Consider the following 17704-nt stretch of genomic DNA (forward strand, 5'->3'; position numbering starts at 1 on the left):
ATGAGGGAAAATAAAGAGAAGGCTGAAAATCAGGTAGGTAATTAGGAAGACCGAGCGGATAGGCGACCTAACATATCTAAAGGCATTAATGAAAGGCATATAATCAGGGTGGGATTACCTTTTATGGCATGTAAACAGATATGGGATGGAGTCTGTGGTTACAGGATGACGGCGTTAAGGAGGAGAGACACAAAATCAGTGAGGAATTAATCTTAATGGGAGGCTAAACTTAAGGGTATTTGAAATTTAAAAGTATACCAACCTGGCCTGCAGTGTTGAAATATTCGTAGCCAGCGCGACACATGAACCTGCAGTTAAATGGGACAATATTATAGAGATTTGCTTCTTAAAACCTCAGTTTGGTATTCGTCCATGGCATGGGATGAGAGCATACCTTCATCTGGTATTGACTTTGGTCAATCATTGAGGGTGGTTCCAACTGGGGAAACTATCATACCAAAGTGTGTTAAATTAGGCTGTTCTTAAAAAAAAATAAGACACATATAGCCCGGAGAGTAAAAGAGGAGGAGATCATTACAAACATCTAATCGAGACATGGGTGTAGGTCTCTCTCGGTCAACTCCATACGGATAACAATTCATTTCAAGAATACAAAAACAATCTAAAACAACCCTAAATCTAAGACGAATGGGGAATTATTCATAGCAGAGACGATAATTAGACACCAAGGAAATAAGAAAATTGTAAACGGTATAACTCCTAGGGGACCATAACTTGAAGAAGAGAATTAGAAAATAACAGAACAATATTATAGATTTGCTTCCTAAAATCTCTGTTTGCTTTTGCTCTATTTGACAAACACTGAGGGTGGTTCCAACTGGGAAAATAATCATACCAAAGTGTGCTAAATAAGACAGTTTCTGTAAAACAAATCACACATATAACAACAGGTGATACCGGAGAGTAAAAGAGGAGAAGATCACTATCGTGATGATACAGAAGCAGCGGAAAACGGGTGTAGGTCTTTCTCTGTCAACTACATACGGAACAATGGATAACAATTCATTTCGTATGTACTAAGCTAGGACAACCTATGACTCTATCTCAATGGTCCTTCTCGGACAATTAAAAACACCCATAAATCTAAGACGAATGGTTAATTATTCATACTTAAAAGGATCCCACATCCTACATCACATATACCAAACACAAGTTTATCTTTACAACCTAATTAAAGTAGTAAGGTCGGGAGAATTCTATGGTGAGTTGTGACTTCGAAACATAGCTTACCCGTACAAAACTTGGAATTACGAGGAGTTGATGTTTGAATCTGGGCTTCTTTGTTTAGAAATTGAGGAGATCGAAAACGGCGATACGCCGGAGGTGAAGAGAGACAGTCGGGGAAGTAAGACATTCGGGAAAGAGAGTAAGCCGGATACGGGTTTCGAAATATTTGAGTCCCATTAACCAACCTCCAGCCCATTACGAAATTCATGATATACGGCCCGTTATGTCGGATAAATTTTTATCGAACGAAAAATTGAGAAGGTGCCACGTGTCGGGTGGAGGGAGCTCCTCAAAGGGTGTAACCCTACTTTATTATATTAGATTATTAAAAAAACGGGTCGGGTTGTTTTACAATATAACTGTTTTCTATAATAATTTTTGATGAAAGTTTTGCTATAAAACAATACATTAAGTAATACATATAAAACTTTGGTGGATAGTTCTTTACCTTATTATCTATTAAAAAAAACTTTTAGATAGTGAAGTGACCTTAGTGCAGTGGCACGAGGTAAGTCCATTTGTAGAAGGCACCATCACACTCGGGATCGAGTCCCGGTTCCTACGAATGTAAGAATTTGGCTAATGGGCCGGCCAGTTGTGCCCTAATAGTTGACAAAAAAAAACTTTCAGACAATGTATCCATTATTTATTACCACCAGGTCTAATATTTTCTGGTTATGTTGATTGTTGAACAATTTAGAGTAATATAGAAAATCAACAAAAAACCTGAAAAATACTTTAAATTATATAACTAAAAAACCTAAAAACAATATTTACACAGAGTTCAAAATTGGAGTTTTCACGTATTTAATTTGTCTTTACTTAAATTTTAGCATTTTTCTATTTAATATATATATATATACATATATAAAAATACATACAATAATAAATAAATATTACATATTACTTTCCAAATAAATGTATCGTATAGTCAATACCATTGTATGTTTTTTTTTTAAAGGTAAGTGTAGCTTTTTAAAAAATTTAATTTGTTTATTTTGATTTTGATTTAAGTCCATGACCCCTAATCAAAATAAAAAGACACCCCAGAATAATGAACGGTAATAGCCACTTGTAACTGTTAACTGTAACATTTCTCATTCAAGTCCAATTTTACGTTTCTTAAAAGAACAATACTTGGGTTCATCCCTAGGGGTGAACCTCTCCATTCACCCCCTAATAAAATAAGGCAATAAAATCTGTATATATTATTATAAAATTAAAAAACTTAAACCGCACTTTAATAAATCCAAACCGACATATATAAAATCTAAACCCTAACCATCTCATTTGTGAATCCAAACCGTATATAATTTCGTTCTACTTATAAAATCTAAACCCTAACCATCTTATTTGTGAACCCAAACCGACATATAATTTCGTTCTAATTGTGAAATCTAAACCCTAACATCTCATTTGTGAACCCAAACCGACATATTATTTTGTTCTATTTGTAAAATCTAAACCCTAACTATCTCATTTGTGAACCCAAACCGACATATAATTTCGTTCTAATTGTAAAATCTAAACCCTAACCACCTCATTTGTAAACCCAAACCGACATATAATTTCGTTTTAATTGTAAAATCTAAACCCTAACCACTTTATTTGTAAACCCAAACCGACATAATTTTATTCTAAGTTTAAAAATCTAAACCAAGCAAATATTTAACTTTCCTTAATTAAAAGTATACAGAATTTGTTTCCTTAATTTGGTTTGCTTTTTAATTTAATTTTAATTTATTTTTGAAATAAAATATTAGATGGAAGATTCTGATTGGCTGAGAAAAGAGGAGGTGAATGGAGAAGTTCACCCCTAGGGGTTAACCTAAGTATTTTTCTTCTTAAAAAACTTTGTATCAAGAAAAATACTTAGGTTCACCCCTAAGGGTGAACCTCTCCATTCACCCCCTCTTCTCTCAGCCAATCGGAATCTTCCATCTAATATTTCATTTAAAAAAAAAAAAAATTAAATTAAAAAGCAACTCAAATTAAGGAAACAAATTATGTATACTTTTAATTAAGGAAAGTTAAATATTTGGCTTTGTTTAGATTTTTAAAACTAGAGTAAAATTATATGTCGGTTTGGGTTTACAAATGAAGTGGTTAGGATTTAGATTTTACAATTAAAACAATATTATATGTTGGTTTGGGTTTACAAATGAGGTGGTTAGGATTTAGATTTTACGATTAGAACGAAATTATATGTCGGTTTTGGTTCACAAATGAGATGTTTAGGGTTTAGATTTTACAAGTAGAACAAAATTATATGTCAGTTTGGGTTTACAAATGAGATATTAGGGTTTAGATTTCACAATTAGAACGAAATTATATGTCGGTTTGGGTTCACAAATGAGATGGTTAGGGTTTAGATTTTACAAGTAGAACGAAATTATATGTCGGTTTGGGTTCACAAATGAGATGGTTAGTGTTTAGATTTTATATATATCGATTTGGGTTTATTAAAAAGTGGTTTAAGTTTTTAATTTTATAATAATGTATACAGATTTTCTTTCCTTATTTTATAAGGGGGTGAATGGAGAGGTTCACCCCTAGGGGTGAACGCAAGTATTGTTCCAATAGAAAATACTCACGAAGCCTAGTTAAATATAACATTAATGTAGAGATTATTGTTTCTTTTGTGATCATATAATCACCATAGTGATTACATATTCTCTCCCTCTCACCATGGCCACTAAATAGTAATGAACAATACTTAGGTTCACCCCTAGGGGTGAACCTATTCATCCACCCCCTTATTAAATAAGGAAATAAAATCTGTATACATTATTATAAAATTAAAAACTTAAACCACTCTTTAATAAATCCAAACCGACATATAATTTTGTTTTACTTGTAAAATCTAAACCCTAACCATTTCATTTGTGAACCCAAACCGACATATAATTTCGTTCTACTTGTAAAATCTAAACCCTAACCATCTCATTTGTGAACCCAAACCAACATCTAATTTCGTTCTAATTGTAAAATCTAAACTCTAACATCTTATTTGTGAACCCAAACCGACATATAATTTCGTTATACTTGTAAAATCTAAACCCTAACCATCTCATTTGTGAACCCAAACCGATATATATAATTTCGTTCTAATTGTAAAATCTAAACTCTAACCACCTTATTTGTAAACCCAAACCGACATATAATTTCATTTTAATTGTAAAATCTAAACCCTAACCATTTCATTTGTAAACTCAAACCGACATATAATTTTGTTCTAATTTTAAAAATCTAAATCAAGCCAATATTTAACTTTCCTTAATTAAAAGTATACAGAATTTGTTTCTTTAATTTGTTTTGCTTTTTAATTTAATTTTGATTTATTTTTTTAATAAAATATTAGATGGAAGATTCTGATTGGCTTAGAGAAGAGGGGATGAACAAGCAGGTTCACCCCTAGAGGTGAACCTAAGTATTTTTCAATAGTAATTACCTTGCTTTAACTACCTATAGTTGACCGCCTACATCCCTAATAACTCCCAATAAATACATAATCATTTGCTGCCCAAAAATCATAGCATATATTTTCCTATCGTATATCCCCTCCATAATCACTCACTAACAAATGGCTCGCATCAATGTCTTTCAGCAAATTCTAAGTATATATGTTGCCTTTGATGATTTACGCTTAGGATATTGCCCTCAACATGTTGTTGGTACAATTTTAAGAATATGAGAAGTTCACTCCGAAATAGGCATTGTACATGACCGTGATGAGTCCTTCGGAATATCACTTCTCATGCTCGATAAAAAGGTAATGATATTTGTTGTCTAGCATATCAAATAAAATTTGATATTTCCATATCATTTTAATAAAATTTGACATTTCCAAATCATATCTAGAAATTACGAGAATATTTATTTTATGGAACGAAGTATGTTTATTTCTCTCTCATGTATATATGCACTTTGGTTGACTACTAATTGATTAAGTTCCCTCTCTTCGTTGAGCAGAAGTATCTATAGGTGATGTTTGGACTTAGTTTTGAGTTATGTCGACCCATAAGTCTGATCTGTTGAGGCTTCACGTCGTTGATGGTGTGTATTAGGAGTGGAACCACTCTTCTAACGCTGATCATTGGTGTAGTCGGTAATGTACTATGCTGCTACTACTACTTGTGTGTTTACGAAGTATTTGAATGCGTTAGGACAAATTGTCAAAGCGAGAGCAAAGAAAAACCTGCTTCTGGATGACTTGCGAATTTTGTGGAAAAGATGGCAAGAACTAGAAGATATATCAAGGAGGCATTAAAGGATATGAATTTTTATGGCACGTTGTATTTATTAGAGTCTTACAATGTCTACTACTTTTTACTAATACTAGGATTTAACACGTGATATACCACAGACAATTTTTTAATTATATATATTATAAATTTTAGATTTTTATGATTTTTAATTTAATATTAAATTTATTTAATTTTATATTGGTGGTATAAACAAAAAATGGTGATGTTCATAAATTAGTAAAATAAAGATTTAATTCGTATTGTACTTCCAATTAAAGATATTAATATATTATATACCTTTTTCATGAATATATATATATATATATATATATATTCATGTATATAAAAACCAAAGCTGATTTATGTATTGAATGAATAAATCTTTTTATCGTGCATTATTTGATTTATATTATTAACCACAAGATATAAAAACACCAAAACTCATTTTATAATGATAAGATATAAAAAGCTGAAAATGATAAATAATGTAAATTATATATAAAGTAATTCATAATCTTCTAAATTAATTTATACTGAAAAAAATAACTATTCATATTAAAAAAATTTGTATATATATATATATGGTGATCAATAACTTTTTTTATTTTGTGGTTTATATTTTTGTATGTTAAAACTTAAAATAGATAATTTTTATCAAGATCTGATTAGAAATATAATTTTAGAAATATTTGTTTACTTCAACTTTTAAATAAAAATAAATATTTGCATATCTATTATTGTTATTAGTTAATATATAATTAGATAATGTTTTTTTTTATCTCTGATAAAATTACCCGTTGCTACAAAAATAAGAAAATGTAGCCAACACTTTAGAAATTAAAAAAAGACAAAAATATTAATCATTTTATCGTCTGACCTCCATTTATTTTATAAAGCCTCATAGGAGTAATCGAACTAAAACTTGCTTTTGGAACTGCTGATTCTTAAACTAAAATAAATAAATAGAAGTTAAAGAAATTATTAACATTTCTACATAATCATTACATATATTTAGCAAGTAGAGAATAAACAAAAACAAGCATAGAAAAACCAAATCAAATACAAAAACAAAACCTATTATTTGCAAGGTAATCACTAATTATGACATGACCGAGAGACTTTGGATCATGGACATGTGCTACTGGCCAATAGTCCCCAAAGTCGTTCTACAGCGCCATTAGCGTTACCATTTGGATGCAAGCAAAATCCCTTAATTTTACGAAGAAATTATTTTGATTTTGTTATGGATGGAAGAAATATTGATGGATGGTTTATGATGATGAAAATGAACTTGACTGGTTTATATAGGAGTATTGTCTTTACTCTTTAGGTTTAGAAAATTTGGAAAATCTTTTTGTAAACAATTAATATATTCTATTATAAATAAAAACTATTATGTATAATATTCACTATAAATGTGGATTTTGTTAACGATTAAAAAATAGTTAGTTACCATAATTGTCATATTTTGATTTATCTCTATAAATGTCAAAATGTTATTGCGATTTTGGTTTGATTTAATTGAAAAATCGACATTTAGAAGGTAAAGTATTTTAGGAATATGATGTTAAATGTAAAAATTTTATAAAAATGAAAATTAATTTAGGAAATTAAAAATCAAATACGTAGAGATAATTTAGGAAATAATTGATTTTTTCGATATTTTAGGTATACGTTAGTGTAATCGAATCAAATTTTTCATATTTTACTTATTGGTTTTTTGCAAATATGTAGTGATCAATTTGTAAATAAAATTTTAAATAAGCAAAACTAAAAAGACAGAACCCAAAATGTACTTCAAAAATATATATATAGATTTCAGTACATACAACCACAGATGAAAATATTGATTTTTTTTTTTACAACAAAAAATTAGCTCATATAAGTCAATTGCGTAAAAATATCCCCCTTTTAATAAAAGAGAAGTACACAACTTAAGTAACTTTATAAAAAATATAAATGGTTACAAATGCATACTAATAGGTTATATATAAGATATACATTAACCATATACTCTTCATAAGATAACTCTTTATATATATATAATAAATAATAAATCCATAAATCATGGAGTATATAGATAATAAATAATAAATCCATAAATCGTGGAGCAAATATATCATGAAGATCACAACATAGTTATTTCAAATGATCTTCTTTTTAATAAAAGAAAAGTACATAACATAGTTTATATTATTTATATTATAATATAAAATAAAGAGAAGTACACAATATAGTTTATATTATAGTGATTAAATTATATTATTTAATTTAAAATTATAATCGCGGAGTTATTTCAAATGATCTCCTTTTTAATAAAAAGAAGTACACAATATAGTTTTTGTAGACTTTATATTTTTAATTAATTATAAATGATTACAAATAGGTTATAGATAGGTTATAGATTAATTCATATATTAATAGTTACACCTAAATATTGGGTGCAACCTTAATTGGAGATATTCCAAATTGATAATTGATATATTAATGGTAATAAATAAAATCATGGATCTTTCAAACTGTATTTTCAAAAGATTTTAGTCATATATCAAGTTGTTTCCAAAGATCTTTAAACACAATATTAAAAATTTACTTTCCACAGATTTTATTGATAAACCATAACGTTCAATAAAAATTAGGACCATGCTAGAGCACAGATTGAATTTTGTTTTTATATTATAATTTTAAGACTTACAAACTCAAGCACGAGTTAAATTTTTATATACTCTAGCACGGAAGCTGTTGGACACACTCTAGCACGGATTAATAATTTTATATACTCTAACACGGGTTAAAATTAACAATATAAGACTTACATAATACATTTACATTTCATGAATAATATTTACAATAAAAATTATTTGCATAAGTTGCATCCAAATAATATTATATACAATTACATACATAATATTTTAAAAATAATAAAATGTATTTCAACCCGTGCTGTAGCACGGGTCCAAATCTAGTTGATTATGATTTGATTTTTTTTTGGTTATGTATATTAATAACAACCTGCATATTGATGAGAACATGATGAGATAAATTATCAAATACAACTAAAGTCAATTATCTTAATATCACTTAGTTTCGAGGTGGAAACTGGCTTGGTAATTTATTTTGATTCAAGTCTATGACCCCTACTCATTTTACCAATGTAAATCTTATATAATATGAGAAAGTTTTTTTCTAACATTGCCTGCCAATGCGACACTTGGCACTCTATATTTATGACACATGTCTTTCTCACTAATAATAAATTAAACATTTTTTACATACTTTATTTTATTTATATCTTATATGGTGTATAGTTGGTTTTTTTTCAAAAAATCACATTGTCACAAAAATATAATTCTTCCAACTTTTTAGTTTTAACATATAATATATTTCCTAATAAAAGCATATACCATATAACTTAAAAATAAAACTACTGATCAAACCAATTAAAACAAAAAAAAGTTTTCATACTTTTAAAGTAAAAATTGAAACCAAGTTCATTTATGATAGACTAATTTTAAAATATAGAATATGTACTAATATATTTTAAAAAATCACATTGTATTCAATAATCATATATATTGTATTAAAGACAAAACTCAGATAAAATGAAACTACTGATCGAACCAATTAAAACAAAAAAAGTTTTCATATTTTTAAAATAAAAATTGAAGCCAAATTAATTTATGACAGACTAATTTAAAAATATAAAATATGTTCTAATATATTAAAAAATCACATTGTATTCAATAATCATATATATTGTATTAAAGACAAAACTCAGATTAAATTAAATTATATTTAATATTCTATAAGTTACAGTTTGACTGTCTCTAAAACGTATGTACTAAAAAAAAAGAAAAATAACGTAATTGCTTAATCACCCCATCAAATAGTAGGAAACAATAGTTTCACAAAAAAAATTAATGGTAATTACAGTATTTATTTTAAAATGATTAGAAAATAGATATAATATATCGAATCTAAAAATATTATATTTGACACAAATATGTTCTAATATATTAAAAAATCACATTGTATTCAATAATCATATATATTGTATTAAAGACAAAACTCAGATTAAATTAAATTATATTTAATATTCTATAAGTTTACAGTTTGACTGTCTCTAAAACGTATGTACTAAAAGAAAAGAAAAATAACGTAATTGCTTAATCACCCCATAAAATAGTAGGAAACAATAGTTTCACAAAAAAAAAATTAATGGTAATTACAGTATTTATTTTAAAATGATTAGAAAATAGATATAATATATCGAATCTAAAAATATTATATTTGACACATTTTTTTTTCATGAATTTTATTCAAAATTTAATGTGAGATATAGTATAAGATATTTCATAAATTTTTATGACATGAGCCATATTTTAATATGCATTATTCCAATTTTTTATATTAAGGGTGATTACAAGATTAGCAAGTAAACATTGGAGCATATGATAAATCATGATTACACTTATTAAATATTCAAAATAATCATTGGTGATTCTTCTGTTACCTTGTAAAACATATTGTCTAGATTCATACTCTCATTAGTATAGTACAAAATTCAGGTTCTAGAAGTTTAGTTTATTGATTGGATGAATTTGAGTCGGTCAGATTTTTTTCCTCACATATCTTATTTTAAAATCACCAAAATCTGATGAAAAAGTCAACATATAGATATTATAAGTTTTTATATAGTTAATTAAAAAAGCATTTAGATCTAAATTAAAATAAATTAGAAATGTAGTTATGTCAGAAAAATAATTGGAATGTATCTATTGTTGATATCAATTTTTCTAATTTTGTCTTCCCTTCCACCTATACCAATTGAAATATTGGAGAATTCATTTTTTTGACAATTAAAAGAACTTAATGAATAAGAATAGAGACAAGGACCGAGAAATAATCCATCATCATAGAAGTATAACACATTCTAAGCATTCATATAGAGTTTCTAATTCATAAGATATTTGTTAGGAGGCTAACTGAAGAAAATCAAACCGTAGCAACATATTGTGGAGTCAAAAAGAAAATCAAATATCAAGATTGAGTTAAAGAATATATAAAGTTGTAAAACCACTCGCAAAAAGATAAATATTTATCAATTATTTTTCTTTACGATCATATAAGTCTTGATCGCATCCATATATTACAGCTTTGGAAAAAATGTAGGGAAAGATGAGATTTATTTGGTAATATTTGTAAACAATTTTCAATACTCAATTTTCGTTTCGAATGTCTGATATATGGTCTCTACACAAATCTCATGTGTGCTAAGACTATCTCTAATATATATTATATTTTTTACTCTAAAATAGAGCATAGTTTTTCCAATATGTCAATCTATTTTATACAAAAAATGGAGTTAGTGTAAAAAATTAAAGTTGCATATAGAGTAATCGTACCATTTACTCTATTTTAGAGTAAGATATAGAGTAGGGTTAGAGTAAATGTTATTGTAACATCCGCGAACCGAAATCCCGGTTTAGGGGATTGCATCGGTCGATGCAGGTTCAGTTTTCTGCGTTTTGACTTAAGTTAAACGCGGCGTTTTGGGTTAAGAAACCCTTAAGTCGTGTTTTTGTTTCATTCGACGGATTTGGCCGTTTTTGAGAGAAAACAAAAGAGAGAAAAGTTTCCTAAGTGTTCTGGAGATCTGAGGCTGTTCCTGTAGAGATATGTAGCTGGGATCGTTGTAGGAGCTTCCTAGGAACGTTGTTTTGCTTGTTTAAGGTTCATAATCTTATTGGCAAAGGTAAGTGCATGACCATGGCTTATCTAAGCTAGAGATCTCTCTGATTTGCTTGTTATGTGTTGTTAGGCTTGTTAGATTATTATTTGAGACGTTAGGAAGCTTTCTTGTAGCTTGGGATCGAGTTTTGTGGTTGTAGGAACGAAGATCCGGCGATAAGCTTTGGGGAAAACATGATGCTCGGCATTGCATCGGTCGATGCACTTTGTGTGTCGGTTGATGCAAGTGCGAGGACGGCGCGTAAAACCTAGGGTTTTCGTGTTGTGTCGAGCATGCATCAGTCGATGCAGTCGATCGATGCAAGTGTATCTAGCATCGGTCGATGCAATCTTGTGTCGGTCGATGCATCCGCATCTGGTGTCGGTCGATGCATGTTGGTGTCGGTCGATGCAGAGTCCTGGTTTGTTATTGTTGATTGTTGATTGTTGTTTGATGGTTAGAGATGTCTCTATTGCTTCTGTGTATAGCCCAGTAGATGGGAGGATTGCCTTACTGAGAGTTTATAAAATACTCATGCATTGCAATTTGTGTTTGTGGTGCAGGTAAAGGCAAAGTGTGATCGTGGAATCAAGGCAATGAAGAGGAGGATGTTCTACGGACTCGTTTGGATGTTGTCTGGCATTGCTAGGTTGCTAGAGTTGAGTCATTAGAAACATTGCTAAGTTGCTGGTTCTATGATTCTTGCTGTTTGGTATTTGGATATTGATCATGTTATAATATTGGTTATTATTGGTTATTTATTGATATTGGTATTGGTTATTTCCGCTGTTGAATGTGATTGTGGTTAGGTGGCTAGTGGTTATGAGACCACTAATTTTAGTTTATTTATTATATTATATTTATTATTTATTAATTAAAAAAAATGTTGGGTCCTTTCAGTTACTCTATAACGGAGTTTTGACTTTAAAATAGAGTGGAGTTGAAGATGCTCGAAGAACCTAACAATTTATCACAAAACAGTAAAATTCAAAATAACAAAACTTTGAGAGATTTAATTACTACACTAAAAAAAATTCCGATATATTTTGTTTATTTTATTTTGCATCCAAACATTACGAACCATATATAAAAAAGAACAAATATTTTAAAAATTTATATTAAAAAAATACATTTCTAAATTTAAAATATATCATAATTAATAAAAGTAAAATTAAATATATCTCGCGCATCGCGCGAGCCTATTTCTAGTATGTAATGAAGTAAGCTTTTAGGAAAAAACTCTTTGATTGGATTTGCATTACATATAGATTCAATGAGGCTAACGTAATGTTTAATCAAATAAAAAATTACTACGTGAAAATATTCCTAATGTGATTTAGATATTTATGGTCTATGACCATAAATATCTTTTAAAAAAAGAATTAAAAGCTCTTGAAATATAATATTATATAATATAAAGAAAAATTAAAAATTTGTAAATGAAACAACCCGATCCGTTTTTTAAATAATAATATAATTAAATACCCCATAATATTTAATTACAATTCAAACAATAAACCAACAACAAATCAACATGCACAACGGAAGACAAACCAAACCAACTCCAATTTATTATAAATACAATATCAATTATAACCAATATAAACCAGCAACCTAGCATACTTCTAACAAGGTTCCAACAACAAAATAACATAAACACAACACAACAACCGAGATCCTAGATCATCCTCTTCCTCATCGCCATGATTCCACGCTACATATTACCTGCACCACAAACACAATGAGATGCGTGAGTATTACTAGAAATATCCAGTGAGGCGATCTTCCCATCTACGAGCTATACACACAAGCAAATCAAGAGTACAACCACAAATAAAACATAACAAACCAGTCATTAAGTAGAACACCCAATAACACATTCACCACACCTACACATCATCACACAAAACAAGTTATACAACCCAATCGCTTAGATAAGCTCATGGTCACGCACTCACCTTATCAAAGTGATTCACAAAAACAACTAAAGCCAGAAAAGAGGCTCTCCTTGCATCTGCAATAGCCTATCAACGTCCTACAACAAGTCACACAACCAAAAGCAACCTTGAAGCAAACTGGACAGAAACATCGAAAAGAACAGTCTCAAAGACGAAACTCTAAGATGAACGGTCTTAAAAGTAGTCTTGGGCAAATGGGTCGAACCGAACAAACCAAACCAAGAAACCCGAAGAATTCGGTTCTCGGCACCGAGTACAGAAGCTGCAACCGATCGGCGATACTGATTTGTAAATCCGGATGTCGGGTCGGATTGGTAATCGGATACTGATCGGTATTACCTAAACTGAGATTATGTTTGGTTCCCTATATAAAACTAATGAGTTACTAATAATAATCGAGCTTCTTTGTTTCTCCGCCTCTATCTCTTGTTAAAAGGAGCAAAGTTCTCATTTTCCCGACATAATCAAATAATCAATAAGCAAAACATCATCTTTCTTCTCCTTCATCAATTCTTCATCTTCTACAATCTCTTTTATTTTCTGAACCTTTGTTGTTGTGAAAGACTTGGTTTCAATCCATAGCAGAGAATCTGTTCGAGATAAAGCTCTTCTTCTTTCTCCTTAATCGTTTCTTCCTTTGTTTCTTTTCTGTATAATTTCTTCCTTAGTCTCTATCAGCTCGGATTTTGAAGTTTTGATTTGGAGAATTTTAGGGTTAGGGTTTAAACTTCAAAATCTGAAATTAAGATGAGTTAATCTGGGTTTTGTGCTTTGTTGACTGTTCTTATTTGTTTATGTGTAACTATTAGTACTAGTATCTATTGTAGCATTTTAGGTTTAAGGATTGTTTTCAAACTTCTAAATGAGAGTTGATCGATTCTTCTTATGGTTTTGTACTTTGTTTATGCTCCTTGTATTGTGTAGTTGTATCAAGTGTAGCAATTTAGTGTTTGGGTTTATTTTAGAGTTTCTAAACTTCAAAATCAGAGATTGTCAAATGTTTTGTACTTTGATTATTGTCGTGTTTAGTGTTTGTACTTAGCAATTTAGTGTCGTGTTTAGTGTTTGTACTTTGTACACAAACAATTTACTATTTAGAGTTGCAGGTTTATTTTAGTGTTTGTACTTTGATTATTGTCGTGACTTGTATGTGTATTATAGCTGTGTTATTTTTGTATTAGTCTTGCGTTGCCTGCTATGTCTTGTCTGTGTATTATTCTTGTGTTGCCTGTTTTGTCTTTGTCTATTATATTTGTGGTAACCCAGTTTTGTGTAACTTTTGTAGATGTCTGAAGAACACCATGAGAAGGACCCGCTGCTTGAACCTGAGATTACTGAAGCGGTTAAAACTGGAAAGACGTGTAAAGCACCATCATCTGCTATGCTAAGCCACCAAGACCACATTAGAATTATTCTAAAATATCAGTTGTATGGCAGCATTTTCTGCAAACTGACGACGAACCCACAAAGAGCTACTGTAAGTACTGTGCTCAAGAGATGAATTATGATTCAAAAATCATTGGCACTAGTCCGATGTTAGGCCACTTAAAAATCTGCAAGCAGTACAAGGATTATGATGACAAGGAAAAACAGAAGGTTCTAAGTGGTGATAGTGCTGGAAATTTGAAGGTTATCAAGTTTGATCCGCATGTATTTAGAAGATCAGTTAATGAGATGGTTGTGGTAAATGAGTTGCCATTCTCCTTTGTCAAATCTGAGGGCTGGAAACGCTTTCGTTTTAATGTCTTGCCTCTCTACAAGACATTTTCTAGGAGGACTTGTACAAGATATATAGTTGGAATCTATCTTCAAGAGAAAGCTGCTTTGAAGAAAATATTTGGTGTTGAGAAACAACGGTTTTCTCTGATTATAGACATATGGACAAGTCCTGTAACCTCTTACAACTACATGGTGATCACAGCTCATTGGATCAATGCTCAGTGGGAGATGCAGAAGAGGATTCTCAGCTTCAAGGTTATCACATACCACAAAGGTGACACCATTGCAGGACAGCTGTTGGATTGCTTAGAAGAATGGGGTATTGAGACAGTTTTTACAGTGACAGTTGATAATGCAAAGAGTAATGACAGGCGCTGGATACTTTGAAAGATGAGTTAAGGCTGAGAGGAGGAGAAGCAATAGTTACTAATGGGGATTTCTTACATATGCGTTGTTGTGCTCACATTATCAATTTGATTGTTGGAGATGGTTTGAAAGAGTCAAATCCTTGTATTGTTGCCATCAGGAATGCAATCAAGTATGTGAGGTCATCTTTCAGTAGGCTTAGGTCTTTTGCAATGAGGTGTGAAACACGAAAAGTTAGTAGAGGTAGCTTGCCATTAGATGTTATCATACGTTGGAACTCTACTTATCTAATGTTAAATTCTGCTTTGAAGTTAGGGTTGCTTTTGAGAAGATGGTAGCTGAAGATAAACTCTATTGTGATTATTTTGAGGAAATAGAGGAGAAGAGTAAGAAAAAGAGAGTTGGACCACCAACCGATTCTGACTGGGAGGAAGTTTCAAGGTTGGTGAAGTTCCTAAAAATCTTCTACAAGTGTACTTTGACCTTCTCAGCTTCTAAGTCAGTCACTTCTACACTATGTTATAGTGAAATTGTGGACATCGAGAGGAGTCTCATTGCTAAGTGTGGCAGCTCTGATTTACTGATCCGAAAGCAAGCTCATACAATAAGAGATAAGTTTGAGAAATACTGGGATGGATTGCATAACATGAATCCTTTAGTCATTATGGCAAGTGTCTTTGATCCTCACAATAAGATGAAGTTTGCATCCCTCTGCTTCGATCAGCTTTATGGTTAGGACACCATCGAGAGTAAGCAACTTGAATCTAAAATTTCAAATGCAATGAAGAAGTTGTATGAGGATTACAGTTCCAGGCTGAGTCAGGTAGTATACGATGAAGCTCCTTCACAATCTGACCCGATTGTCATGTGTGAGTTATCAGATGATGAAGATTGTGAGTGGATGGATACACTTTACAGTCAAATGGTTGACTTAAGGAGAACTGAAGATGGCTGCAGTGAGTTGCAGGTCTATTTGTCTGAAAATACTGAGGTAAGAGTAGAAAATAGTTTGGGGTTGCCTTATGATGTTCTCAGCTGGTGGAGGTGCAAAAGCTTAAAGTTTTTGATCTTGTCAGAACCTTCTAGAGATGTTTTAGCAGTTCAAAACTCATCAGTGGCATCTGAATCTGCTTTTAGTACAAGTGACCGAGTGTTGGATCATTATAGGAGTTCTTTAACTCCTTTCATGGTTGAGGTTTTGATATGCACCCAACAATGGTTAAGGAGTTCATATAAACCAGAAGCACAAGTAGCAAACTTGGTGCAAATGTTGGAAGAAGTTGAGTTTCTTGAATCTCTTGGTAAGTACTAAATAGAATTAAGTCATTTATTCTGTTTTTTTTTAGTTTTATTAATCTCTTATGTACTTATGATTCTATTTTCTTCTATAGATGAAAGGAACTCAATGGTAGCTCCAACATGATTCATCATAATTGGAGATTGGTATGTTTTCTTTACTTTTGCCTTGCATTGTTAATAACTTTAGATTATTAAAGTGTAAACGGTTAACAATCTAAACTAAACCTTACCAAGCTTAATTACCTAAGTCTCTGTTATTGTTTCTGATTCTGTATTTATTTGAACTGTTAAGTTTTTGTTTGATTTGTGTCTTTATCAGATTTATTAACTCTTTGTTATGATTTTCAAATTTTTATGATGCACAGGTAGGTAGAGGCTGCTTCTTTTGACTTTTTTTATGCAGATAAGCAAAGTCTTATTAACAACGGACTGGTATAGTACTGACTTCATCTAAGCTGCTCTTTTGACTACTTTTGGATGTGGAATTGCATGCTGAGTTGTAACGACTAATGAGAAACAACTTTGCTAAACTACTTAAGTGTTTCATGGTTCTATAATAATTTTTTGGTACTTTGCTAGCTTAAACTTGATGCAATGCTAGCTCAGCAGCTTATGTAATGGTCTGTAATGGTCCCCAGATGTAAGAAAAGGAATTGTCTAGTATTTGTGCTTGTTTTGGTTTTTATTAGGTAATTTCGAGTGAAATTAACCGAACTATGAAAATTTTTGGTTAATTTCATAAGACATATAAAAATCAGTATCTGATCCGTTTAACCCGAGTACCGACCGATCCGAACCGAAATCTGTTTCGGTTTAATTCGTCAGAATTTTTTAAACCAGAATTTTCCCAAACCGAAAAACCTGATCCGAAAAACCCGAGTTCACCATATGTCTAGGACTAGTAAAAAGCTATACTTACTTTTTTTATATAAAAATATGAATATAACAATATTGACTATATGATACATTTATATGGAAAGTAATATGTAACATGTATTTATTAATGTATACATATATATATACATATAAAATATAAAAACTGCTAAAATTTAAGCAAAGGCAAATTAAATACATAAAAACTTCATTTTTGAGCTCTGTGTAAATTGTTTTCAGGTTTTTTAATATATAGTTTAAAG

At 30.5% G+C, this 17704-nt stretch overlaps 1 pseudogene; it reads left to right on the plus strand.

The window, feature by feature from the left end:
• Nucleotides 1-16692, plus strand: LOC147930829 (zinc finger BED domain-containing protein RICESLEEPER 2-like; annotated as a pseudogene).
• Nucleotides 16693-17704: the final 1012 nt, after the last annotated feature.

This window comes from Camelina sativa, chromosome 12 (genome assembly GCF_030686135.1).
Source record: "Camelina sativa cultivar CO46 ecotype springtype chromosome 12, ASM3068613v1".
In the NCBI taxonomy this organism is placed as follows: Eukaryota; Viridiplantae; Streptophyta; class Magnoliopsida; order Brassicales; family Brassicaceae; genus Camelina; species Camelina sativa.